At 43.5% G+C, this 26532-nt stretch overlaps 1 protein-coding gene across 3 annotated transcripts in view; it reads right to left on the bottom strand.

The window, feature by feature from the left end:
- Positions 1-11221, bottom strand: part of LOC118745543 (transcriptional activator protein Pur-beta-A-like) — a 180909-nt gene extending 169688 nt beyond the window's left edge. The window contains exons 1-2 of one of the 3 annotated variants that reach the window (XM_036478994.1): positions 11063-11221; positions 10679-10775 (exon numbers count right to left, since the gene is read on the bottom strand). The gene's annotated coding sequence lies outside the window, so the exon portion shown is untranslated. Of the gene's footprint in view, positions 1-4331; positions 6148-10633; positions 10776-11062 lie in introns of those variants that run through there. The other 2 variants (XM_036478993.1, XM_036478995.1) reach the window with 2 other exon arrangements.
- Positions 11222-26532: the final 15311 nt, after the last annotated feature.

A 26532-nucleotide genomic window follows, 5' to 3' on the forward strand; every position in this document is an offset into this window, starting at 1 on the left:
GTGAGTGGTCTGATGAGAGATCTGCAACTGATTCTGTACTAATAAGGCCGCGAGGAATTTTCCTTGTCACCGCAAAGTCAATCAAATCTGGAAACTTTGGCGGGTCTGCCGGCCAATATGTAGGCTTTCCAGGAGAAGCGTAATCGAGTTTGTTTCTTATACATATAAGCGCGTTATATAATTGCTTGCCTTTAGGGTTGGACAAGCGTGAGCCCCAGTGAGGGTGCTTCGCATTATAATCACCTGCAGCAAGGAAGCGCTCTCCCAGCGAACTGAAGAAATCCATAAACTGTTTTTCTGTTATCGTGAAACGTGGGGGACAATAAACCGCGGACAGCGTAATATCACCTTGCTTTGTTTGTACGCATATTGATGTTGCTTGCAGATAATTCTCGGCAATTCCAGTCAAATGATGGTGTTTAATCCGGTTTCTGACTAAAATACCAGTTCCGCCATGCGCCTTTCCATCTGGATGATTCGTGCAATAAAAGGTATATCCCGAAATGTCAAAATTATATCTATTAGTTAGGTGTGTTTCAGCAAGGAGCATTATGTCAATTTCCTTGTCCTTAAGAAATTTTGACAGCTCTAGTTCGTGGCGAGGAATGCCATTTGCATTCCAGAGGGCTATTTTAAGTAAGGTCATTATCTTGTTTGCTGAGTAGCAAGCAGGTTGAGCAGCGTATTTTGATTTCGCATGAGTTCTTGCATTGTGTTTTGCATGAAAGTCATGAAATTCATCATGCTTTGTTGCATCGACGCTATCATAGCTTCGATATTGGATTGTTTACCATATTGTGCATGGGGATGCTGTTCTTGCGGCGCAACTTGAGGTGCAGTTTTTGTAGGGGCACGGTTTTCTAAGCCTGATTTTAAGGCACTTGCAAACGAGACGCCATTGACGGTGTTTGATAGAACTGTTGGCGACGTGGCTCTTTTGGCGAAGAAGACGTCAGGATTCGTTTGGGAGGGTACAAAGGCATTCGGTACATTATGAGTACGTATGGAAGCCATGCGTTGGTTGATCCGGTTTTTTAACTCCTTATAGACTGGACAGCCTCTGTAGTTTGCTGTGTGATTTCCACCGCAGTTACCACATTTTTTTGCACGCGGGTCTTCTTTGTTTGATGTGCAAGTGGCAGAGACATGTAGCTCTCCACAAGCTACGCACACTGAGCGAAGCGTGCAGTAAGACCTAGTATGACCATACTCCTGGCAGTTGGTGCATTGTACAGGGCCATTTCTCTCATGCGGTTCTTCCACAGTTATCCTACGATACAGCAGATATTGTAATTTATAAATTGGATGCACATCGTTTTTGCCCAGAGGTTTGTTTTCAGGCTCGAGCTCAACTTTAAACATAGGTTGAGGGATTTTGTTCCTATTAAAAATATTCACAGCAGCTTTTGGATTGAAACCTAGTTCTTTAAGTGCTTCCAAAACTTCCACAGCTTCAACGCTTGGTTCGATACCTTTAATTACAATTTGTAGACCTTTTGCACTTTTAAGTTGGTATGTATAAAATTTTGTGTTTGTGTCATTCAGGTATTTGGACACTGTTCGAAAATCCTGTTCGGAATAAATTTGTACTTTAGTTTCGCGAATATTTCCCTTAGATAGTGGGATAATATGAAACTTATTACTACCGATTAGCTGTGTGAATTTTTTTACAAGAGCGCTTGGATTCTCTTCTCTCTTCAGAAATTTGGCTATTCACATCATCGGCATCATAGTAGTTGAAGTACTTATCTAAGGCGGCGGTGACCTCTCGGGTGCTGGTCGAATTAGTTGGATATATTTCTACAAACTTCGTGAAAGCGTCAACTACTACTATACTAGATGTACTTCTAGATGTTGTCCTCCATTTCGCCTGGAACACAGACTCGCCTACTACCGTCCTCCCGTAGCCTACATACGAGGCCGTCCTGCAAGTCAAAGTCTTTTACCTTCCCCGTCAACAATTTCTCACGAATATCTTAGATTTTCGTCTCGTTCTTGAGCTACCTGTACCCGAAATTCTACGTCGACCGTGTCATAATCCACCGCCATAACACAGCGGCTCAGGGTGTCTACATGTCTCATGGCAGTGCCTCTGCGGTGTACAACTTTATAATTATAATTCTCTAGCTCCAAAGCCCACCTGGTTATCCTAGCATTAATTTGTTTTCTTTCGAGAATCAGGGCAAGGGAGTTACAGTCAGTTACTATCTGAAAGGGGATCCCTTCTAAATACGGCCGGAATCGTCGTAGGGCATACACTATCGCGAACGTCTCTAACTCGAAGCTGTGGTATTTCGCTTCGGCGGCTGAAGTGGTCTTGGAAAAATATGCCACCGGGTGCATTTTCTTATCGTCTTGTCTTTGCAGTAGGATGGCCCCGAAACCCGTTGCGCTGTCGTCGCAGTGTAACTCGGTCTCTCTCAGTGGGTTGTAGATTGACAGCCCCGGGGCCCTCGACAGTTCCGACTTTAACCTCTGGAATGATTCTATGCAATCGTGGTCAAATAAAAAGGGCGTGCCCTTTTTCAATAAGTTCAGCAAGGGCCTAGCGATTCTGGAGAACGAAGGTACAAAACGTCTGAAGTACGAAAATAGCAGGACTGTAGCTCTTTATAGCTGATCGGCATTGGGTACTTCTTGATGTCATTGGTATGTGACTCGCTTAACGTGATTCCAGCGGCTGATACCGAGTAACCCAGATATTTTATTTTACTGTAACCGAACTTACACTTTGACAGATTTAGCGTCAAGCCTCTTCGTCTTATGCGGTTAAATACCGTTCGCAAGAGATCTCTGTGTTCCGCAAAGTCAACTGTCGCTACTATAATATCGTCCATATATATTATGATTTTCCTACCTTCGATGAGATCACAAAAAATATTATTGATGAACCTTTGGAACACGGCCGGAGCGTTTTTTAAGCCCAAACGGCATTTTGAGGAACTCATACTGTCCGCCCGGGGTAACAAAGGAGGTATATTTAATAGAATCTGGCGAAACTCCAACCTGTTGAAAACCGTTCTTCAAATCTAGCACGCAAAATAGTTGTTTACCTTCCAGGTATTCTACGCAATCGTCTATGAGCGGTAGTGGGTAGTTGTCGCAGACAGTGATTTTATTTAAGCCTCGGTAGTCGACACAAAGGCGCAGCTGCCCATTTCTTTTCTTTACTAGGACTATCGCGGATGCATACGGCGAGTTACTAGGGCGGATAATATCTCTCGTCTCTAGGTCCTTTACAATATCTTGCATGGCTGTGCGTTCAGCAAAAGAGAGCCGACGAAGAGCACAGTAGAAAGGCACGTCTGAAGTTAGGTGGATATTTATTTTGTATTCGTACGGCTCTATCTCTACGTTGGAACTGATATACGATTCGTACACTACGGACTTTAATTGCTCTCGACAGGCTGACCCTAACGTAAGATCTATATCTATGTCGGTATCTCCACTACCGACCTCTATGTTAAAAATATCTGGCACTTCTGAGGTAGGACTGTCGCGGCAGGCTTACCCCAACGGACGGCCAATATTTACATGAACTTCATCAATACCTAATTCATAATTAAGAATATTTGGTGCTACTAGGTTAACGTCTTCACGGCAGGCAATATCTACATCAGCTTCTTCATTACAACGGTTAAAAATATCTGGTCCTGAACGGCCAACATCTACATTGACTTCATCAATACCTAATTCTGAATTAAAAATATCTAGCGCTGCTGAACTAACATCTTCACGGCTGGCAATATCTAAATCAGCGTCTTCATTAAAACGGTTAAGAATATCTGGTCCTGGACGGCCAACATCTACATCAACTTCATCAATACCTAATTCAGAGTTAAAAATATCTGGTGCTACTGAGTTAACGTCTTCACGGCAGGCGCGTCCCCCATGGTCTCTGGAAAGGCTGAACCCGTTGATAACATTAACCAATTCACCCGGCAGAGAAGTGCAAAGTTTTTTTGATTTTCTAACCGATTTTAATTCATTTATTGAATATTTAAATTTCACTTTTGTTAAACGTATTTTATACGTTTTTAGAAAATCGCGGCCCAAGCTTAGGGGAGTGTACATTTCATTGTCACGTAAAATATTAAGCTTAATTTTATTTAATTGATATCTGTAGTTGATGGTGCAGTCGACAACGCCTACTACGTTAATTCTTTTGCCTCCAACCCCAACGTAACTACGCTCCGGCTTATTAAATGTATTGAGGCATTTGGGGACGCAGGATTTCTTCACGAAACTAGTTGGACTGCCGGTATCAAAAAGAGAAACGAAACTGTTAAACACTGCACTTCCCACCGGGTCAATATCAAAGCAATACTTACTAAGTCTAAATTATCGAGTCCCACGACGTCTTCGTAATATACGGCATTTACTGGTTGGTCGGGCAGCGACTTCAGGCTCTTTTTCGGGTTGGGGCAGGAACGGTGGTCATGCCCCATCTTCCAGCAGCGGAAGCAAGATCCATTGGGGCGTAGGTCGTACGGGCATTTTGGCTTTATGTGCCCACGTTGACTGCAGTTGAAGCATAGCGCCATCGGCATTGCCCCGTTTTGCCAGCGCCTGCATAGACAGGATGTAAAAGTGAAAGGTCTCCCGTCGTCTGTCCCACCGCTTTCCTCCCAGCATCCGATAGATGTCATGTCTGCTAGTTGGGATGGCGAATTCCTCCATGAGGGCCTCCTTTAGCGTTTCGTAGCTTAGCGCCGAGGTAGTGGACAGGAAAAGTTTGGCGGTGCCCTCGAGCGAGCGACGTAGGCTTAAAAGCCTGAAGCGATCATCGGCTTCGACCGTCCTCATAATCTCCTCAAAGTCCGCTAAGAAATTCCCTATGGTTTGGGCACTGCCCTCTAAGCTGAACTTAGGCAGCGCGTGTTCAATATCGTAAAATTCTGCTTTGCGGGTGGAGCATGTTGGCGAACCTGTCTTCGAGCTCCTGCACTTGGCGTCTCAATTCCAGCAGTTGCTTTTTGCAATTCTTCTATCTGCTTTTCTAAAGGTGTCGTGGTTATCCCCTCGGCTGGGATGGGTTGGGCGGTTACGACAGTAGACCTACGACGGCGGCGGCGAACGTATGGGGCATGGCGGCGGTGGCGGTCATTCGGGCCGTGGTGTCGACCAGTGGTATTGGCGGCAGCGGCATTTCCATTAACTATGGCCGCAGTCCTCATGGCGGCATTAGCGGTGGCGATAGCTTTTCTGGCGGCGTCAGCGGCACGTTCGTCATCGTTCATAATATCGGCGGTGGCGGCATTGGTGGTGGCAACAGATTTATTGGGGGCGGCAACGGCACGTTCACTATCTGGGGGCCGGTCTCAGAGGTTGTGGTGGCAACGGGAAGTTTTTCGGCAGTGGCTGCGGCAGGCCGGGTGGTGCCCTCATTTTCGGCATTAGTTAGGGTGGCTGTTAGCGCGCTGGCGCCAAAGCCGGCGAAATCATCCACGTCTGCGGATACCACCCATACGGGATCCTCTTCTTCGGAGTTAGAGGCGTCATCCTCGTGCTCTTCGAGTTGGTGGAGTCCGGCGTAGAGGCGCTTTAGTTGGGTTAGGTTAGCCGACTTGGAGAAGCTTATGCCCGCGTTACCCAGTGCCTCAACTATCGCCTGCTTTGTTATTCGCTGTGACATTTCGGGTGAATAAGTAGTCGCGCTTGTGGTTCAAGTGCTTTATTTAGGTTTTTTGTCCACACCTGAGTTGTAAACTCCAATGATGTCCTACATTTTTCCGGATTTATTCCTTCGTGGTAAAATAGGCTGCAGCTCTCCTTTCAGGAATCGGTCAAAATGGCCGAGCTGTCAGATTTGATAGCTAAGGTTGCCAACGTTATGGATATTAACGCAGTGCTACCAATGGTAATTCTCTACCGTTTCGTTACTAGTACTTTCTTTGCGAATACTTTACAAAATTGATATATTCGTAAACGTAAATGTTCCAGCACGTTCAAACTTGATAATGACTAAGATGATGAATTTTCGTCAGAAGCAATTCGCACTTCAATCTGAATGTATTAAAAGGTTAGTTGATAGTTGAAGACTTATGTTGAGACAAGAAAACGCAATGCTTCTTAATTATCAATTGATGTTGCTGTTAATTCATCGTACCGCATAAAATAATTATTCAATTCAATCCAAAAAAATTAGTACAATTCGCGCTTTTCTTCTTTTAAAATGAATTTCAATTCTTAAAAACTTTGATCGCCAAAAATTTAGGATATATGTATATTTACATGTATTTAAGTTTATTTTAAAGTAAAAATATTTTAATGTTTAAACATTGAAAGTTTATTTATTAATAATCAAAAATTTTCTTTTTCAATAAACAAATTCATAGAACAATAAATTTAACTTCAAAAATTTAAACAAATGTAAAATTATACAGTTTAATTACCCTACAGTATGTAACTATTAAAATAAAAGTTAGCTTTACCTGAGTAAAGTTTCTATGAATTTCCTAAAAGAAAAGAATGTAAAAAATTTACCGTATTCTAATGTACGTGTGAGTTTTTGTACTATTCTAACACATGTTTATAGGAATTTTTCGAAGAAAGTTTTGATTCTGTTTGAGATTCGAAAAAGAAGATATACTTGTATTGGAGCATAGGTTAAATTGTTCCGTCAGGGTGTAAAATTAAAAAAAAATGGAATGAAAATTTTCAAAGACACTTTTCTCGACAAGCCCTGTATGTATGATTTTAATTTTTGAACTTTAGAAACTAAAACCAATACACTTTTAAAATTTGCAAGATTGTCCAATGTCCAGCAAACTTTCATTTAATCTCGATTCAGGCGCACCGTGACATATGTGCATATGGGACCTTATTTTCGATTTGTCGTAAGCGACAATGGGCAAATTTTTTAGGTCTCGTTTAATTCCCCATTACACAGTGTAATAATTTACTTGGATTTAAATGACAACATAATGGAATGTTAGCTTTTTAATAGGACCATTAATTTTTTGCGGACGCTGTGGTATAGTGGTTTAAAGTGCGCACTACCATTCCGCGGGGCTTGGGATCAAGCCCAGGTTCCGACTAACATCAAAAACAAGATAAAAAAACTTTTTCCTAATAGCGGTCACCCCTCTGCAGGCAATGGCAAACTTCCGAGTATATTTCTGCCATGAAAAACAGCTTCTCAAAAAATACAATCATCGTTCGGAGTCGGCGTACAATTGTAGGTCCCTACCCTTTGGGTGATAACATCAACGCGCACGCAACACATCGGAGGAGAGGCTCGGCCAAACACTAACAAACTATGAATATGAATGACTAACATTTTACGTTAGCGCCAATCTATTATTATTATTTATTCATTTGCGTATATTATTGCTTAAAGGTATAATCTCGCTTACGATACTTTTCGTGAACATGCTGAGAGGAAATTTTTCAAAGTATTGGCGCTGACGACAGGAGTACGGATACTTTAAGGATTGAGTGAATTTTAATCTACGCATATACATATACATATATACACTGCCACTCAGCAGAATAAAAGTTTTTCCGTTTTAATACACTAGTCGAGTGGAAATTTTAGGCAATGACGTGAAATTTTCGATACGATTCGACTTTGGAAAAACGACTTGCATTCGACACGACTCTCGCAACGAGGGTGAATACTATTTATTATTTGTTGACGTTTTTTAAAGGAATGAAAAAAAGTTAAATTGAATCCTACTATAGTTTTATTAAAAATTACCCTAAAATATTTGTCATGAAAAACATTGTAAATCTTATAAAATAGATCAGTGTGTGGAATTTTTTGACGCTGGCTGTTTATCTATAACGAATAACAAATAACAAGCTGTCAAGGTATACTACACAGGACCCTCTTGCTAGCAAAAATTACTGAATGCAGCTAAAAATTTGTGACGGATATGTGTGAATACAACTGCTATTTTGACTGTGATTGAACTGTGACGGTCGGTTCGGAACCGCGGTGGAACTGTGACGTGACTGATGTGCGCGGATAGATCTTTAGCTGGTGCTAAAATGACAATTTCGAAATCAGTGGCAATTTTTAATATACCAGTTCATAAATTAAGAATATAGGCCCCCTTAAGTGTATGTTGTTCATCTTTCTAATACGCTTCTAAATCTTAAAACCCCTTTGAGAGAGAAGCAGTTTCAAAAAAGATGCCTCCAGACGAGACTCTTATCGCCTTTTGATTGCCCCTTTCTCTTGTCGTGTTTGATTCTAAAACAAAGGCAAAAGGTAAGAGAAACTTTGTGTTCGTTTCTTTCAAATGTCGCACTCTTGTAAGGCAAAAAAGGCACATTGTCTGCCCATTGAAGCTTTGTCAGGGCAGATGATTGCCTTGAAAATCAATGGTTGCGCAAAACGAAAAAATTATGAAATGCGTTCGCTAGACAAGGACAGAAAGGCAAAAACATCCCAGCAAACACAGTCTCTAACGTTAGAGAAATTTGGATTTCTGCATTAGATAACTAGGGCAATTCTCTAATCGTTCTCGAGTCGATGACGAAGTTAGAGAACTACATTAGAATTCCATTCGAGAACGATTAGAGAAACAACGCAAATTCAAATAAATGTAAATAAGCTATATTCCAAATGAATGAATTATAAATTATTTTTAAGTTCAAATAATTCATTATTATTTTATTGTTAATACATTTAATACACATTTCGCAAACAAAGCATTTTATTTAACAAAGCAAAAACAAAACAGTTTGATTTTCACATTCGAATCCCATTAGAGATCAACATTAGAATTCGAGTAGAGAATTAATATTTTCTCGAGTCGAGAACTATGTCCCATTTTTGTTGAGATCCCTATGATTCTCGATAGTTTTTCGAATCGTTCTCTAACGTTTGAGATTGGAGAATGCAATTTCTTTTATTCCGCGAAAAAACTTGAACGGAGAAAATCTTTTCGAATGCACTTAAACTTTTTTCCCCTTTTGATCAGCGAGTGACTGTGGACGTGTTTTGGCGCAAACATATAGTTATTTTGAGGATCAACTTTTTTCTGCGCACTTGCACATTTGAATGTGCTGTACCTAAAAATTTTTTTTCTTGTTGAAGTGAGCATAAAAGCAATACTATAGCAAATTTTATTTGCTCGTTTGTTTCTCCGTTTGAGACCGCCTCTTGGTCAACTTTGGATTTAAAAGAACACCTTCCCTGTCGTGATAAGGAAAGCAGGTGAGTGGTTTTGCAAATTAAATTATAAGTTGTGACATTTTTTGGTGAACTATTCCTATGCGTTGGTTTTAATTAAAAGTAAGCCTGCCGCGTACGGCAGCAAAAAACACCTATGGCGTCCCCGTCATCGAGGGCGTCATCGGCTGACGAGTTCGAAGCCTTTGCGGGTGCCAATTTGGCCACGGGCGAACGGCTTAGAAAGAGTGCGGAATCCCATTTAATTAAAAAAAATTTGAAATCCCAAGAGCTGTGTAAACTCAATTTTGACTCAGGTGTAATCAGTGAGGTTAGGGTCGCAAAGTCTAGCGAAATAAGTGAAACGTGTGTAGATGTACAACTAGATAACGGGACAGGTATGAATACCGATAGCCCGCTAATGGATTTGACTAACGGACCGCAAGTAGACACAGTGGTGGCGAACAGCGTTAGCACAAATGCTAATAATGACACGACACTGTACCCAGCAAACTTTTCTGGTGTATATCTTGTATTAGTTGACTCGTCACAATGTGGTGACATGAATAACGAAAGAATCACTAGCGGTTGAACTCTTTTTGACAAAATCAAAGGTCATACACAATATGCCTGCAAATCTAAGAAACGTTGCATCAAGTGTGGTCTCACCACATGTGACGAAAATTCTTGCAAAAAAAAAATTTATTTTATGCGGCAGTTCAGACCATGTCTCCACAGATAAGCTCACTTGCGCGGCTTGGGAAAAGGAGCGCACCATTAACCATATTAGAACCGTTGAAAATCGTTTCGAACTTCTTTAAGTAGAGGATTCAGACTTTCCGCCACTCGCGTCTGAAAACGAAAATATCCAAAATAGAGACACTAACGTTAACAAAAAACTTACTAGGCACAAGTATAGCTCTATGGCACGCAGCCGCAGTTCCAGAAAGTACAAAGCAGTTCCAATGCAGCCAGCCACTAGGGAAAGTAGGGTAAGACCACCCAGAGATTCTGTGCTAGAAAAGCCAGAATACTTGAATGGAAGGGTAACTGAAATGGAAAAACTCTTGTCAGAATTGTTCAAGTTAATTAACAGTGCATGCGCCAATGAGCACATGCAAGGAGTCCTAGGGAAGGTTACAGCCCTAAAGCAACAATTTGAGCGTAATTCGATACAAAACGAGGTTGATATGATCAGTATGGGTACAGACATCCCCCTCAAATATACCATATGAAAATCTGCCAATATAACTGTCAATCACTAAAAGTTAACATTACCAACTTTGAATACTATTTAAATCATTATAACTGTGACATTGCATGTCTCAGTGAAATATTCACCTCCAATGAGCAACAACACAGAAACATTATCAACTACAATATTATAGAAAAAAACCGAGAAGATGGATATGGCGGCGTCGCCATAGTCCTTAAAAAACAAATTACATTTCAAAAATTAAATTTCCTCAATCCTAACTTAATTATCTGTGCAGTTTACTTTCCACTTACAGTTCCAATAAATGACTTTAAGAGCGAAATTCAGAGACTCCTTACATATCTTGAGCAGTTTAGCAATGTCCTTATTCTGGGAGATTTCAATGCTAGGGCGAGAGCGTGGGGGGATCACATTCAATCTTGTCGAGGAAACAACCTACATAAAATTATTTTAAACATAATTTCTGGCATTTAAATGACGGTTCGTCGACATTCACAAATGACATGCTGGCTTCTAATGGGTCAGTGCTTGACTTGTCATTTACAAATAGTAACATTCAATTTGTCTGGAAGGTCGACCCAATCAGGCTAGGAGGAAGTCACCATTTCCCCATTCTCATTGAGTCCACTGCGGTCATGCATCAGGGACGCAGGTTCCTATCCCAAAAAAGCTATTTGCCAATCTACAACTAACCAATTTCGATCCTAACTTTAATGACATACATAATCAGTTCCGAACGGAAATTGAGGCTGCCACATATACGCTCAGTGCCAACAGATCCCCAAAAGCTTGGTGGGATGAGACTTTTGACAAGGCCTTCCGCTTTCTTAAAATTGCGTCTAAAAAGTGCAAAGCTGTACCATCACCTGAAAATTTTGAAAAACTGATCAAGCTCAAAGCAGAGTGGTAAGACAAAGTTAAAATAGCAAAACAGAAAAGCTTTGAAAGTAAGATAGACGAACTGAAAGATCCTCCCTCAACTAGAAGTGCATGGAAATTCGTTAAAGCACTAAGAGGCGACTTTAAAAACACAAACAATTCGCAGTGGTCTAGTGACAACTACAAGAACTTCTTAGCCCTACTCAAAAGCCAAGTTCCCTCTCACAACTCCCATTTACCAATTGATAAAGAACAAACTCCCGCCCACGCCCTAGCTATTACCTTTGACGAGCTACACAAGAACATACATTCTAAAAATAATAGTTCAGCCGGAGGGGTAGACCTAGTTACATACAGGGTGTCCCAGAAGTAACCTGCCAAACTTTAGGGGAAGGTAGGCGGGGGGTGAGCTCTCTGATAAACAAAAAATTTTAAGGTAAGTGTTACCGCTTTTGAAATATTTACATTTTTTGAATTAAAAAAAAATCGTGCCTTTTCATGTATTTTCTTTAACTGCATCTACAAACCAGGCTATACTTAGTAAATTTTTTATGTAAAATACTTCCAGATAGTTGCTTCTCCATACTCAAATGCAATGTAGTTAAAATATATTAAGGAAGCATCATAAAATTATGACTATTTTCGGATTTTTAACTTTTTGATATTTTCTTCCCTAACTTTGACTATCTCTGGTGAAAAAAATGCACTGAGCTATAACTTTACATTACATAAAAAAATTGTTCATTTAATAAAGATTTCAGAAAGGTGGTACTCTTACTGTTTCGAATAGAAAAAAAAGTTATAGCCGCTTTTGTGGGCAAAGGATTGAGACACGGTAGAATGTATTTAATAGATTTAAATTTAAGTTGCTGTTGTTACCGACCAATGACATGCTAAATAGTACAAACGTACATTAGTACCTGCTCCTGACATTATTTTATGTTACATACCGGAATTAGTGAAAGTGGATTTTGTGAAATTGGACCCTTCGAACTTTGTGTTATTAATACTACCAAAAACTACAGTTCACAAAGCTTCAAAATACCATCGATTTCATCCCTACCACATTCAACGTGTTCAGGCTCTACAAGAAAGAGATTACCTGTCGAGGGTTAGATTTTGCCGTGAAATGTTGCGAATGCATGAATCATATCCCAACTTTTTTAATAAAATAATTTGGAGCGATGAATCATCATGCAAACGTGATGGTTATTTTAATTTACATAACCCCCAAAGTTGGCAGATAGACAATCCTCACGAAATGAGACAAGATCGTTCGCAGTACCGCCACAAAATAAATGTATGGTGCGGTATTTTTAATTGACAGATATTGGGACCTGTGGAACTGCCGCAACCGCTCAACTCTTACAGTTATTTAGAGTTCCTTCAGGAACGGCTTCCAACTCTTTTAGAAAATGTACCCTTAAACCTGCGGCGAAGACTTTGGCTGCAAAATGACGGGTGGCCTGCTTACTACGGGCGTGAAGTAAGAGCTCATATAGACGAAAATTATTCTCACCGATGGATTGGACGATGCGGGTCCATTCCCACGACAGCCGGTTCTACGTACCGGAATGACTCGGGTTTTACTCGACCAAGGGCTGTTGCTTCGGCGATCTAACCCGTTTAGGTCAGCGAAATCCATCAAACGTTGCTCGATTCTAGGGCTACATCTTCTCCGTACCCCTCTGCTCAGGGCTGGCATAGATCAAACCCAGGGCCAGAAATCTACACCTGCTGCGTATGCCAGAGATGACTGGATACAAACTCCACCTCGGTCAGGTGCAATGCCTGTGACGGGTGGAGTCACCTCCTTAACTGCTCGGGCCTACGTGCGCACCGGAAATGGACCACGTCGTTCGTGGCCCCATGCTGTGCGAACCGGATCGCCTCCACGGCAAACCACCACCCGCCTGGGCAGCACACAATCAACACACCCACATCCCAACACAACACAACAATAGACACTCAATCAAATACAATAGCACCCACACACCGACGCCGGCAACTCCTAGTTCCTCCGACAATCTGCTCGGTTTGTCAGTCCAGAATATATCGTAACGTGACATCAGTCATGTGCAACTCTTGCCTCGGCTGGTGCCACTTTAGGGCGAGCTCAGGACTTCGCAACACGCGAGATTGGACGAGTGACTATGTGGGCCCCTGCTGTGCCCCCGACACATCCCTCCCCCGCGACGCCGCCAACCACCACCACAAGGCAGCACCCCCTTTTGCAGCACGTACAGCAGGGTGCCGGCAGGCAACACAACTCTTAAACACCACACATCACAATCGGTCTCCCAAGGCACACAAAGGTACTACAATTTAACTGTAACGGACTCCAGAGCAAGTCGAGGAGATAACTGTCTTTATGGGAAGGCATGGAATATTAATAGCTGCGGTCCAAGAGACGAAGTTGCACGGCAATTCAACCCTGTTGAATTGCGCCTGATACAACGTGCACCATCGAGATCGCGAGCGAGATAATGGTGGAGGTTTAGCGTTCATCACGCACCACACCGTGCAGTATCGTCTTATTGAAGCAGACATCGACGGCAGGGATACCATCCTAGAATGTCAGGGTATTGCTATCCGGTCAGGCGATGTTGAGCTCGAAATATTTAACGTATACATACCCCCTGTCACCAGCTGCCCGGCAGGATAATCACCCTGCACTCAAGCCTGTCAAATGATCGTAGGGGAATACATCAGGCTGAGCAGATAGACGATTCGACATTCTGCAGTGAACGACGACGCACCCACCAAGATTATGGGCAGCTGCTGCAGCTCGCCAGATCTAACAATTGTCAGCGCTGGTCTGATAAACTGCGTATCATGGCGACCTATGCTGACCCTAGCATCAGACCATCTGCCCATAGTCATCTCGATTGATAAACCTGCCGACTTTGCTTCCGTGGATCACCGGACTTATGTCAACTTTTCCAAAACTGACTGGAAAGGCTTCACGGATGTTACTGAGGGCGCCTTCACTGCACTACCCATTTCAACCGACGTTCATGTAGGTGAACGTAAGTTCCGCAGGGTTGTCACCGCTGCTGCAGCTCGCTTCATCCCAGCAGGATTTATTAAGGATCCACGTCCGAACTTTTCTGCCGGAGCGGCTGTTCTAGCTGATGAGCGCGACAACCTTCGTCAGGCCGATCCAGGAAATCCCCGTATTAGGGATCTCAATTCGGAGACTCGGCAACTTGTGAACGTACATAAGCGGAAGAAATGGGAAGAGCATTTAAAGACCTGCAACTTCGCCTCTGGTGTGAGCAAGCTTTGGTCAACCGTGAGGTCGTTGTCCAACCCGACGAAGCGTGACGACAGAGTCGAGATAGACTTTGGTGACCACGCTTCGTCGGACACGGAGGGATGCGCGAGCTATTTTAGCCGGCAGTTCATTCTGCATCCTCCGGTGGATAAAGCCAAACGTCGAGTAACCAGAAGGCTGCGCAAAATGTCAAAACCCTGTGCGCCTCTTGTTTTCACCAGCGGTGAGGTAAGGGTAGCCATCGGGAAGGCGAAAGCCTCCAAAGCCATTGGACCCGACGGAATATGCATGTTGATGCTGAAAAATTTGGGTCCTGCGGGAGTAGCGTACCTAACGGAGGTCCTCAACTTGTCTATAGCCACTCTCGTCATTGCAGACATCTGGAAAATAGGGAGAGTGGTCTCACTGCTCAAACCGGGGAAACCAGCCAACAAAGGAGAGTCTTATCGCCCGATCACTCTCCTCTGCCCAGTAGCGAAGACACTCGAGACCCTGCTGCTCCCGTACTTTATGAACCACCTGACCCCAGCGAAGCATCAACATGGGTTCCGTAAAGTGCATAGCACAACAACAGCACTTAACGCCATAAACACTCAGATATCTTGTGGTCTAAACCGAAACCGCCCCTGTGAGAGAACTATTCTAGTAGCGTTGGACCAGCCCAAGGCGTTCGACACTGTCAGTCATTCAACGCTACTAGAATATATAGAGGCCTCCTCACTCCCACAGGGACTCAAACGGTGGTCGGCGAATTACCTAAGTGGTCGACACACGTCAGTAATTTTCCGAGACGAAACTAGCAAGCCACGTAAAATTAAACAGGGGGTACCACAGGGTGGTGTTCTGTCACCGCTACTGTTTAATTATTACATCTAAAAGCTTCCTCAGCCACCAGAGGGTGTTAATATAGTCTCCTATGCTGACGATTGTTCGACCATGGCGTCCGGGAATGGAATTGATGACTTGTGCTCGAAAGTAAACAGTTACCTCGCCGAACTTTCTCGCTTCTTCACTGCAAGGAGCCTTGCCCTATCCCCTGCGAAATCCTCGGCAACCCTTTTCACCACCTGGACGAAGGAGGTCAGACTGCAACTGGGTATTCACGTCGATGGCGTAACAATACCGACGGTGAATAACCCGAAAATCCTCGGAGTTACCTTCGACAGTCTGTTCTCCTTCTCGGCGCATACAACCGCAATTGTCAACAAAGTACAGAGCCGCAACAATGTCCTCAAGTTCTAAACTATGCAGCGCCCGTATGGTCGCTGGGGACTAGCAGGACGCAGTGGATGAAGCTACAGACCTGCCAAAACACGGCATTACGAACTGCGACAGGATGCCTCCTGTTGACGCCGCAACACCACCTACATGACGAGGCCCAGATGCCCCCAGTAAAGGAGCATAACATAATGCTCTGCAAGCAGTTCCTTGCTGGGAGCCACAGACGTGGCCATCCCAGCGGACAGCTGCTCGCCACGACACGTCAGGAGGCATCTTTACGAACTGACGGACGAAGTCCAGAGGTTCATCAAACAACCTCTGGACCCGTCAACCAACCGACAGGCCCTGAACGGCATTCACAGGGAATCAGTCTCAAGTTATGTAGACTCCCGCCCTGTGAATGCCGTTCTAGGCACACAACCTCCGGACGTGGACGGGACAGAACTTTGTCTTCCTCGGGAGACCCGCACTACAATAGCCCAACTTCGCTCTGGCTATTGCAGCAGGCTCAACTCCTACTTAAGTAGAATCAACGAGGATGTGCCCAACCAATGCCCGGCATGTGGAGAGTCGCACACTTACAATCACGTGGCCCGCTCGATTCGATCGCCAGACCTGGATCCATTAGATTTTTTCTACTGGGGCTGTCTTAAGGACAAAATTTATTCAAAAACAATTCAAAACGAAGAGCATTTGCGGGAACAAATAAATGGAGCTACTGCTGAGATAGCCCAATTGGGTTTAAGATCTCTAAAAGCGTCTTTTCTTAAAAGGTGCCGAGCTTGTATTAAAGTAGAAGGTCGCCAATTTGAGCATACTTTTTCAATAAATGAATAAATTTTTCTTCAAACAACTCATGTATATTTTATTTCACGTGAACCCATCCTTCCCAAAAAATATTGATAGATATAGCCCTTGTTATATACTCTGGTCCGAATTCCGGTAAGTACCATAAAATGATGTCAGGAGCAGGTAATAATGTACCTTTGTACTATTTAGCATATCATTGGTCGGTAACAAGAGCAACTTAAATTTAAATCTATAAAATACATTCTAGCGTGTCTCAGTCCTTTGCCCACAAAAGCGGCTATAACTTATTTTTTTCTATTCGAAACAGTAAGAGTGCAATTTTTTTATGTAATGTAAAGTTATAGCTCAGTACCAGAGATAGTCAAAGTTGGGGAAGAAAATATCAAAAAGTTAAAAATCCCAAAATAGTCCGAATTTTATGATGGTTCCTTAATATATTTTAATTACATTGCATTTGAGTATGGAGAATCAACTATCTGGAAGTATTTTACATAAAAAATTTACTGAGTATAGCCTGGTTTGTGGATGCAGTTAAAGAAAATACATGATAAGGCACGATTTCTTTTTAATTCAAAAAATGTAAATATTTCAAAAACGGTAACACTTTTACCTGGAATTTTTTTGTTTATCAGAGAGCTCACCCCCCGCCTACTTTCCCCTAAAGTTTGGCAGGTTACTTCTGGGACACCCTGTATAAAATGTTAAAAGCTCTACCAGATGTCTCACTTAACAATTTGCGAACTGCATTAAACGATGTCTTCCTGACAAACCAGATCCCAGAAGAGTGGCGCACCATTAAAGTAGTACCCATCCCTAAAAAAGATAAAGACCTTAGTGATTTCAGCAATTTTCGACCGATAGCCCTCATCTCAGTCTTTCTTAAGTGTATCAACCTTTGCATAAAGGACAGAATATCCAACTACCTTGAGGAAAACAACATAATTCCTAAACGATCCTTTGCGTACAGACCTCATAAATCAGCCACAATCTGCGTCAACTATATATTACATGAAGCCACAGTCCTTAAGCGACAAGGCAAAAAGTAATCATATGTTCCTCAGACATCAGTAATGCGTACAACTGTGTTAATATCAGTAAGCTTGGGGACATCATGGTCCAAACAGATATCCATAACGCATACACTGAATGGATAACCAACTTCCTTTTATATAGAAAACTGCAACTTGGTAGAGAAACCATAGAAATCCATGATGGTCTTCCTCAAGGTATTTGCCTCTCACCATGTCTTTTTAATCTATACACCAAGAACCTTCACAGTATTCAGGACACAAACACTAAAATATACCAGTATGCGGATAATTTTCTAATCATGTCATTCCATGACAGTCTTGAGCAGGCAACTGCGAATTTAAGTCGCAAACTAAATGATTTCGCCTCCCAATGTTCTACTCTCAATCTGTCCTTCAACGCGGACGAAACCAAGTTGATGTTTTTGGGCAGAGGCAAGCGCACGATAATTAACGTTCAATGTCATAACTGCACAATTGAACAGGTACACACCCTCAAGTTTCTTGGAAGGCACATTAGTGCTTCATTGTCTGTTCAAAGCTTTACACCGACACAATCCAAAAATCTTATAGAAACGCCAATCTTTTCAAATGCATCACTACAATCAAAGCTGGACTACATCCCCAAGTCGCTCTCAACTATTACAAATCTGTGGTCAGGAGTAAAATTGAATACTGTAGGTCATCCACATCGAACTGTTCGAAATGTCAATAAAAAAATTCAAACTTTTCCAAATAGTTTTTTAAGGAGTCTGGGTCTCACACCAGCCACGCCGATCCCTCTTATCTATGCCCTTGCGAATGAACTACCTCCGGCTGAAAGGGCTAAGTGGCTCACTGCCAAAGAACTAATTAATAATCTTTCCTCCGATAATTCTTTTAGAGAGCTATATACAACTCGCCCAACGTTGATTCCAGCTACAGTGCCGTATTTAACGAATTTAAACATATTTTTGACGACCTATACATCGTTGGTGAATCAGCTCAGTCACCGAACCTACACGTAATAACTAAGACACTGAATGACAAAATTACCAACCTAGCAAGTGAGGTCATCCAAGCCACGTACAAATCTATTTTAAATGACTATAAGAAATCCAACTTTTGCATTTTTTACACCGATGCCTCTGTAGGACCTTTGTCCATAGGGTGCGGTGTCTATAACTATACAGACAAACGTGAGTACACTTTCGACATAAAACTTCTGCGCGTCTTCAACCTATGGCGAATCAACAGCCATTGTTAAAGCTCTTCAAATCGCCAAAGAAACCATCTATAACAAGATACTAATATTCACTGATAGTCTATCCGCTTGCAAACTTCTAGCCAAAGATAAGACCAAAAACCATCTGATTGCCGAATGCCACAAACTAATTCAAGAAGCGGACTTTTACAACGTGACGATCAATTGGACCCCTAGTCATGTCGGGATCTCGGGTAACGAGATTGCCGACTCTTTAGTAAAAACAGCCGTTAACTGTGATAACACTCTAGAATTTAAGCTTACGATCGAAGAGGCGTTAACAAGCATACGCAACTCCATTCATAACAAATGGTATGAAAAATTTCTCGCCTTCTCCAATAACAAGCACAATCTCTTTGCACAGATCTGCACTCAGAAACGAAAAAAGTCATGGTTTTTCAAATTAAAAATTAACCCAAAAGAGATCAAAATATTGAACCGAATCCTCACTGGATACACCTACGATAATGAATACCTTTACCGTATCAACGCGGTATACACCAACACTTGCAGATGTGGCTCGACTGACAACTATGTTCATCAGACCTTCCACTGCAACTTGCTGGCCGAGGCTCGTGAGGGCTTCGAACTCGTCCTTGGCAACGCCGACTTCACCGAGATTTTTTGTGACTTTGACTATCGCTAAGCTTGCGGAGTTTTTAACCAAAATTGACGCTAAATTTTAATTTCTAAGCTTAATATCAAATAATCAACTTATCACAGGTGGTAATACCGTCTACCTCACTCATTTCCCCCTATCCCATCCCCCACATTCAATTCTCATCACCATCACAAATCGCCCATAAACAACACACGCATGACATAAGCCCGCCAAATCATCACATCCGAAATTAGAGTGCATCAACCTCGTCGATATTGTGCTGTGAACGTGACGTCCACTATCATCTCACCGCATGGAAATTTAGGAACCTTCTGGCTTAATCAAAAAACAGGCTTTTCATAGCGCTCGAATTATCTACACCGCCGTTAGTAAGCCGTTCAATTTAATGAAGTACTTGCGCATGCTCACTATGTGCCACTTTGCACACTACGCTCTTTCAAGTTACACTTTCGTGTAACATTCTGCTGTACAACTATAAAGAAGAGGGATACCCTGGCGTTTGGGCAATCGCCGTCCAACTCAAAGTCCAAAAAAAAAGATTGGAGAATGTGGCTAGCTCTCTAATCATTCTCTAATCGATAACTAACGTCAATGTGCGCTGGGATGCCTTTTTACATCAAACACATTTTGCAACGTGGAAGAGCAAAATTTTTTTCGTAGAAACGAAATCACTATTGGTGATTGCAGCTGCAGTTGCATAATAGTAGATTGCACTTAATTTTTATGAGGGAAAGAAGCTACTTTCTAAGCATTCAATCGAAGCAAGTACCAATGGAACTTTGGTTTGAACTAGTGTATTTTTCTTCTTATTTGGCGATGTACCGGCCTAAGCGATCACCGGGGCAGCCGGGGCCTAAACAGGGTTAGATCGCCGAAACAACAGCCCTTGGTCAGGTAAAACTCGAGTCATTCCGGTACGTAGAACCGGCTGTCGTGGGAATGAGCGAGTCTTCTTCGTCGACGAAATTATGAGAGGCTAATGGGTCTACAGCACTAAAAGGAGTTGCCTATACGCCGCTATGTCTGAATTTGGCATCCAAGCCATACTGATACTGCTGTGTAAAATGAAGTTGAGCAATGCCAGCAGCTCCGCCAGAATTGGGAAAGAACAATCTACTGCAAGAGCGAGAAATTGCTGGCTTATGCCGATGACATCGACATCATCGGTAACAAAAACCGCGAAGTCTGTTCTGCCTTTTCTAAGTTGGATTAGGAAGCAAAGCGAATGGGTCTGGTGGTAAACGAAGACAAGAGGAAGGCCCCTATTATGAGTTGCATTCGATTTTCGACTGTGGTCGAAAGTGCTGAGCGAACGAATTTTCATTTGGTATTAGGCGCTATTGTTTAGGTTGTTCACATATAGTATATTTTTCACCACTGAGAAGCTTTGTGTATAAATCGAGCAAACTAAAAAGTGTGCTTATACATATTTATGTAAATTTGTTCTAATTAAAATGAAAGAAAAAAGAAAGCGAGTTTATAAAAACGTGGTAAAATGAGTACGAGTTCTGGTTCAACGATTCGTCAGAGGATGAGAGCTTAGTAAACTGGCCAGGAGTAGCAAATGTTTAAGAGTTTAAGTGTAGTCTTTCGAATATATCTTGATATAAAATATATTTAAGAAATTTGTCTACAGATTCATTACAAAGTTCCGACCATCTAAAGAGGCGTTTGTGAGCCAAATCAATTTAAAATATTTTAAAACTATCAACAGCGCTACGTCTGTTCTCAGAGATCGTGCCAACAGAGTATTGGGATTTTCTTTCACAAGTAAAACCAGCCTTTCTAGCTTGTGTTTAGTAATCACGATGTTAGAACTGCATGAAATTAATAAAAAATTTTTAAAATTAGTGTCTAGCCGCCAAAATGTAAGAAAACATATACAAAATCATACATTTTTCACAATTTTCTAACACTTCGCTACACCATCGAAAGCAAAATTCTGTTCGACAGAAAATTCGATACCCAACGAAAATTTCGACACGCTTGCATAGCTCATAATACGAATTTCACTTTCGATCTTCGATAGCCACCGAAGATCGTAAATCGAATGCAGCTCATAATAAGGGCGAAGTATCTCCTGTCATCGAACAAACACTCAGCACATTCGCGCCTTGGCACCATGTCACTGTTGACAGCTATAATTTCGAGAACGTAGAGAATTTCCTTTACTTGGGCATTAACACCGATGATAATGTGTAGGTTCAGAAGACACAGCAGTTGAACGCAACCGTTGCTAAAAAGGTTAGTGATCGTAATGCGTCTTCTGAACGGCTTGATGCATTAGCTGTCAAATTCAACAAACAACACACAACATGTTGTCTCAAATGATCAGGAAAATATTACGATCATCTAACGCGCAACTGTTCAGATGATCAGAAGTACAAAACAACGCGTTCAGAAGGTGCAATCGAAACAGTTGCACCTTCTGAACATGCCCAATGTCAGCATCGAAATCCAAGCAGAAACAGTCTTGCCAACAAGTGCTACTTTGGACTGAGTAGGCAATTCAGCAGTAAAGTCGTCTCTTGACGTACGAGAACCACACTCTATAAGTCTCACTCATCATGCCCGTGCTGGTACATGGCACAGATGCTTGGACAATAACAACATCCGATGAGCAGGCTCGAGAGAGAAGATCTTGACGAAGATATACGAGCCTTTACGCATTGGCCACGGCGAGTACCGCAGACGATGGAACGATTAGCTGTATAAGCTTTACAACGATACAGACGTAGTGCAGCGAATTAAAATTCAGCGGCTCCCCTGGCTTGGCCATGTCGTTCGGATGAACACCGACGCTCCAGCTCTGAACGTATTCAACTTGGAACACGCTGGTGGTAGCAGGGGAAGAGGGAGGCCCCACTTCGATGGAAAGACCAAGTGGAGAAGGATTTGGCTTCACTCTCTTTTCCCTGGTAGCGAGGACACTTGAGGCCTTGCTACTCCGGCAGTACACGAACCACCTGACCGACTGCTCGATAATGGTTACCTCTCCTATATATCGCTTCTTTACTGCAAGGAGCCTAACCCTCTCCCTTCCAAGATCCTCTGCAACCCTTTTCACCCCCTGGACGAAAGTCAGACTGCAGCTAGATATTCATGTCAATGCCGAACGAATTTCGACCGTAAATAACCCGAAAATCCCTCTAGTAGCCTTCCCCAGTCTGATGTCCTTCTCGGCGCATACGACCGCAATTGTCAATAGAGTACGAAACCGCAACAAGACAAGGTCCTCAAGTCTTGCCGGCAGCACATGAAGCAAAGACAAAGGAACGTTGTTGGCAAAGAAACGTACAAGGCAACTGGCCGGCCAGTTCTGTACTATGCAGCGCCTGTGTTGTCGTCGTCGGGGACTAATAGGACGCAGTGGATGAAGCTACAGACTTGCCGAAACACGGCATCCCGGGCAGCGACCGGATACCGCCTGATGCCGCCGCAACATCGTCTGCATGACAAGGCTCATATGCTCCAAATTAAGGAGCAAACCACAAAGCTCAGCAAGCAATTCTTAGTAGGTTGTCACCGACGTGGGCACCCGAACAGACACTTGGTTGCGGAAAAACCCTCGCCACGGCACTTCAGAAGGCATCTATACGAACTGACGGCCGAAGCCCAGAGGTTGATAAAGCAACCTCTGGACCCGACAGCATACCGATAGGTTTTGAATGAAATTCGCAGGGAGTCAGTCTCGAGTTATATAGACTCTCGCCCTGTGAATGCCGTTTTGGGGACACAACCACCAGACGTGGACGAGACAGAGCTTGGTCACCCTCGGGAGACTCGGCACACAATAGCTTTGCTCTGGCTATTGCAGCAGGTTAAACTCGTACCTGAGCAGAGTAAACACAGATGTTCCAAACGAGTACATGGGTTCCGTAAAGTGCACAGCACAACAGCACATAACACCATAAACACTCACATAACACGTGTCATAAACCGAAACCGGCCCTGTGAGAGAAATCCTAGTAGCGTTGGATCTGTCAAAGGCGTTTGACACCGTCAGTCACTCCACGCTACTAGAGGATATAGAGGCTTCTTCTCTTCCACAGGGACTCAAACGGTGATCGGCTATTTATCTGAGTGGTCGACATTCGTCAGTCACTTTTAGATGCAAAACCAGCAAACGGAGAAGAATAAAAAAGGAGTTCCACAGGATGGTGTCCTTTCCTCACTGGTGTTTAATTTCTACATATCAAAACTCCCGCAACCACCAGAGAGTGTCTCTATTTTCTCTTATGCTGGCGACTGCTCGATAATGGTTTCCTCTCCGATATATATCGCTTCTTTACTGCAAGGAGCCTAACCCTCTCCCTTACAAAATCCTCTGCAACCCTTTTTACCACCTGGACGAAGGTCACCACCAACTAGGTACTCACGTCAATGGCGAACGAATTCCGACGGTAAATAACCCGAAAATCCTTGTAGTAGCCTTCGCCAGTCTGCTCTCCTTCTCGGCGCATACGACCGCAATTGTCAATAGAGTACAAAGCCGCAGCAAGATAAGGTCCTCAAGTCTTGCCGGCAGCACATGAAGCAAAGACAACGTTGTTGGCAAAGAAACGTACAAGGCAATTGGCCGGCCAGTTCTGAACTATGCAGCGCCTGTGTTGTCGTCGTCGAGCTGTAAATGCCGTTTTGGGGACACAACCACCACACGAGGACGAGACAGAGCTTCGTCTGCCTCGAGAGACTCGGCACACAATAGCCCAACTTTGCTCTGGCTACTGCAGCAGGTTAAACTCGTACCTGAGCAGAGTAAACACAGATGTTCCAAACGAGTACCCGGCATGCGGGGAGACACCCCATGACTCGGTGACATCTCTTCTCAAAGCAAAAGCAAAAATTACTCATGGTTTCTTACTGAAGCCCTTAAAATTCAATAAGCTAAACTACACTGTACTTTAGATTTCAACTTCCTGTATACGAACGCGCGACGTTACCCCGAGGGTACTGCCCAGTCGGCGTCGTCGAGCCCTGGTTATAATCCCTAAGAGCGGCCGAAGGCCGCCTACGCACAAAGAAGTTCTTTCTGGCACCACAGAAAGGATAATTCTCCGTAGTAAGGGTTATAAAGCCTAAGCGCGGCTGTAGGTTGCCTACGGAAAAAGAAGTTCTGCCCTTTTTCCTGGCAACACAGAAAGGAGAATTTCGTATAGTAAGGGTTATAATCCCTAAGCGCGGCCGAAGGCCGCCAACGCAAAATATTTTTAATATTCGTATTTGTGTATCTAGTTAATTAGCAATTTTTTTAGACAAACGAAAATATTTAGTTATTTGTACAACGATTTTGGGGTGGGGGCAGATGGGGAGGGAGCACGGCCCCGAAACTAGCCTCCTCTTTGAAAGAACGAGGATGGACCCCACTTTCTGAAGTCAGCCCTTCAGCGCTTGCCTAATTAACAGCAAATCATGGCGACCTATGCTGACCTTAGCATCAGACTATCTGCTCATAGTCATCTCGTTTGATGAACCTACCAAATTTGCTTCCGCGGATCACCGGACCTATGTCAACACCTATGCTCCACACCGTGCAGTATCGTCTTATCGAAGCAGACATCGACCGCAGGGATACCATCCTAGAATGTCAGTGTATTGCTATCCGGTCAGAAGATGTGGAGCTCGAAATATTTAACGTATATATACCCCCTGTCACCAGCTGCCCGGCAGGTTATCACCCTGAACTACGTACGCTACTCAGAGGTGAAAACCGTATGGTAGTTGGCGACTTTAACGCGCACCACGATCTTTGGCACTCAAGCCTGTCAAATGATCGTAGGGCAATACATCTGGCTGAGCAGATACGACGATTCGACATTCTGCACAATGAACGAAGACGCACCCGCTAGGATTATGGGCAGCTTCTGCCGCTCGCCAGACCTAACAATAGTCAGCGCTGGTCTGATAAACACCCTAGCATGGCGACCTATGCTGACCTTAGCTTCAGATCATCTGCCCATAATCATTTCGATCGATGAACCAACCGACTTTGCTTCCGCGGATCACGGGATCTATGTCAACTTTTCCAAAGCTGACTGGAAAGGCTTCGTGGATGTTACTGAAAGCCCCTTCACTGCACTACCCATTCCAACCGACGTTCACGTAGGTAAACGTAAGTTCCGCAGGGTTGTCACTGCTGCTGCAGCCCGCTTCATCCCAGCGGCATGCATCTCGGAACCTCGTCCGAATTTTCCTGCAGAAGCGGCAGTCCTAGCCGATGAGCGCGACAACCTTCGTCAGGCCGATCCCGGAAATCCCCGCATTAGGGATCTCAACTCGCAGATTCGGCAACTTGTGAACGTACATAAGCGGAAGAAATGGGAAGAGCATCTGAAGACCTGCAACTTCGCCTCTGGTGTGAGTAAGCTTTGGTCAACCGTGAGGTCAGAGCGTGGTGAGGACAGAGTTGAATTAGACTTTGGTGAACACGCTTCGTCGGACCCGGAGCGATGCGCGAACTATTTTAGCCGGCAGTTCATCCTGCATCCTCCGGTGGATAAAGCCAAACGTGGAGTTACCAGAAGGCTGCACAAACTGCCAAAACCAAGTGCGCCTCTTGTTTTTACCAGCGGTGAGGTAAGGGTAGCAATCGGGAAGGTGAAAGCCTCCAAAGCCATTGGACCCGACGGAATATGCATGCTGATGGTGAAAAAATTGGGCCCTACGGGAGTAGCGTACCTAACGTAGGTTCTCAACTTGTCAATGGCAACTCTCGTCATTCCAGACATCTGGAAGATGGGGAGAGTGGTCCCACTGCTCAAACCGGGGAAACCAGACAACAAAGGAGAGTCTTATCACCCGATAACCCTCCTTCCCCCGGTAGCGAAGACACTAGAGGCCTTGCTACTCTCGTACTTTACAAACCACCTGACCCGAGCGAAGCATCACACACAATTGCTTGGCTTGCTTGTAAACTAGTGAGCATGAATATCTTTCACAACCGCTGATCCCTTCCACTTGGCTTGGCTTGCTTCTCTTTATGCAATTGTTTGAGAAATTCATTTTATACCGCTATAAATTCAGCGCCTCTGCAGTTTTGCTGTGCGCACAAGACCCCGTTTGCGACGTTGAATACATGCAGGCATGTGAAAAATGATAGGGGGATAACATTT

This window comes from Rhagoletis pomonella, unplaced genomic scaffold, assembly GCF_013731165.1.
Source record: "Rhagoletis pomonella isolate Grant_MI unplaced genomic scaffold, Rhpom_1.0 Rhpom_scaffold_00009, whole genome shotgun sequence".
NCBI classification, from domain to species: domain Eukaryota; kingdom Metazoa; phylum Arthropoda; class Insecta; order Diptera; family Tephritidae; genus Rhagoletis; species Rhagoletis pomonella.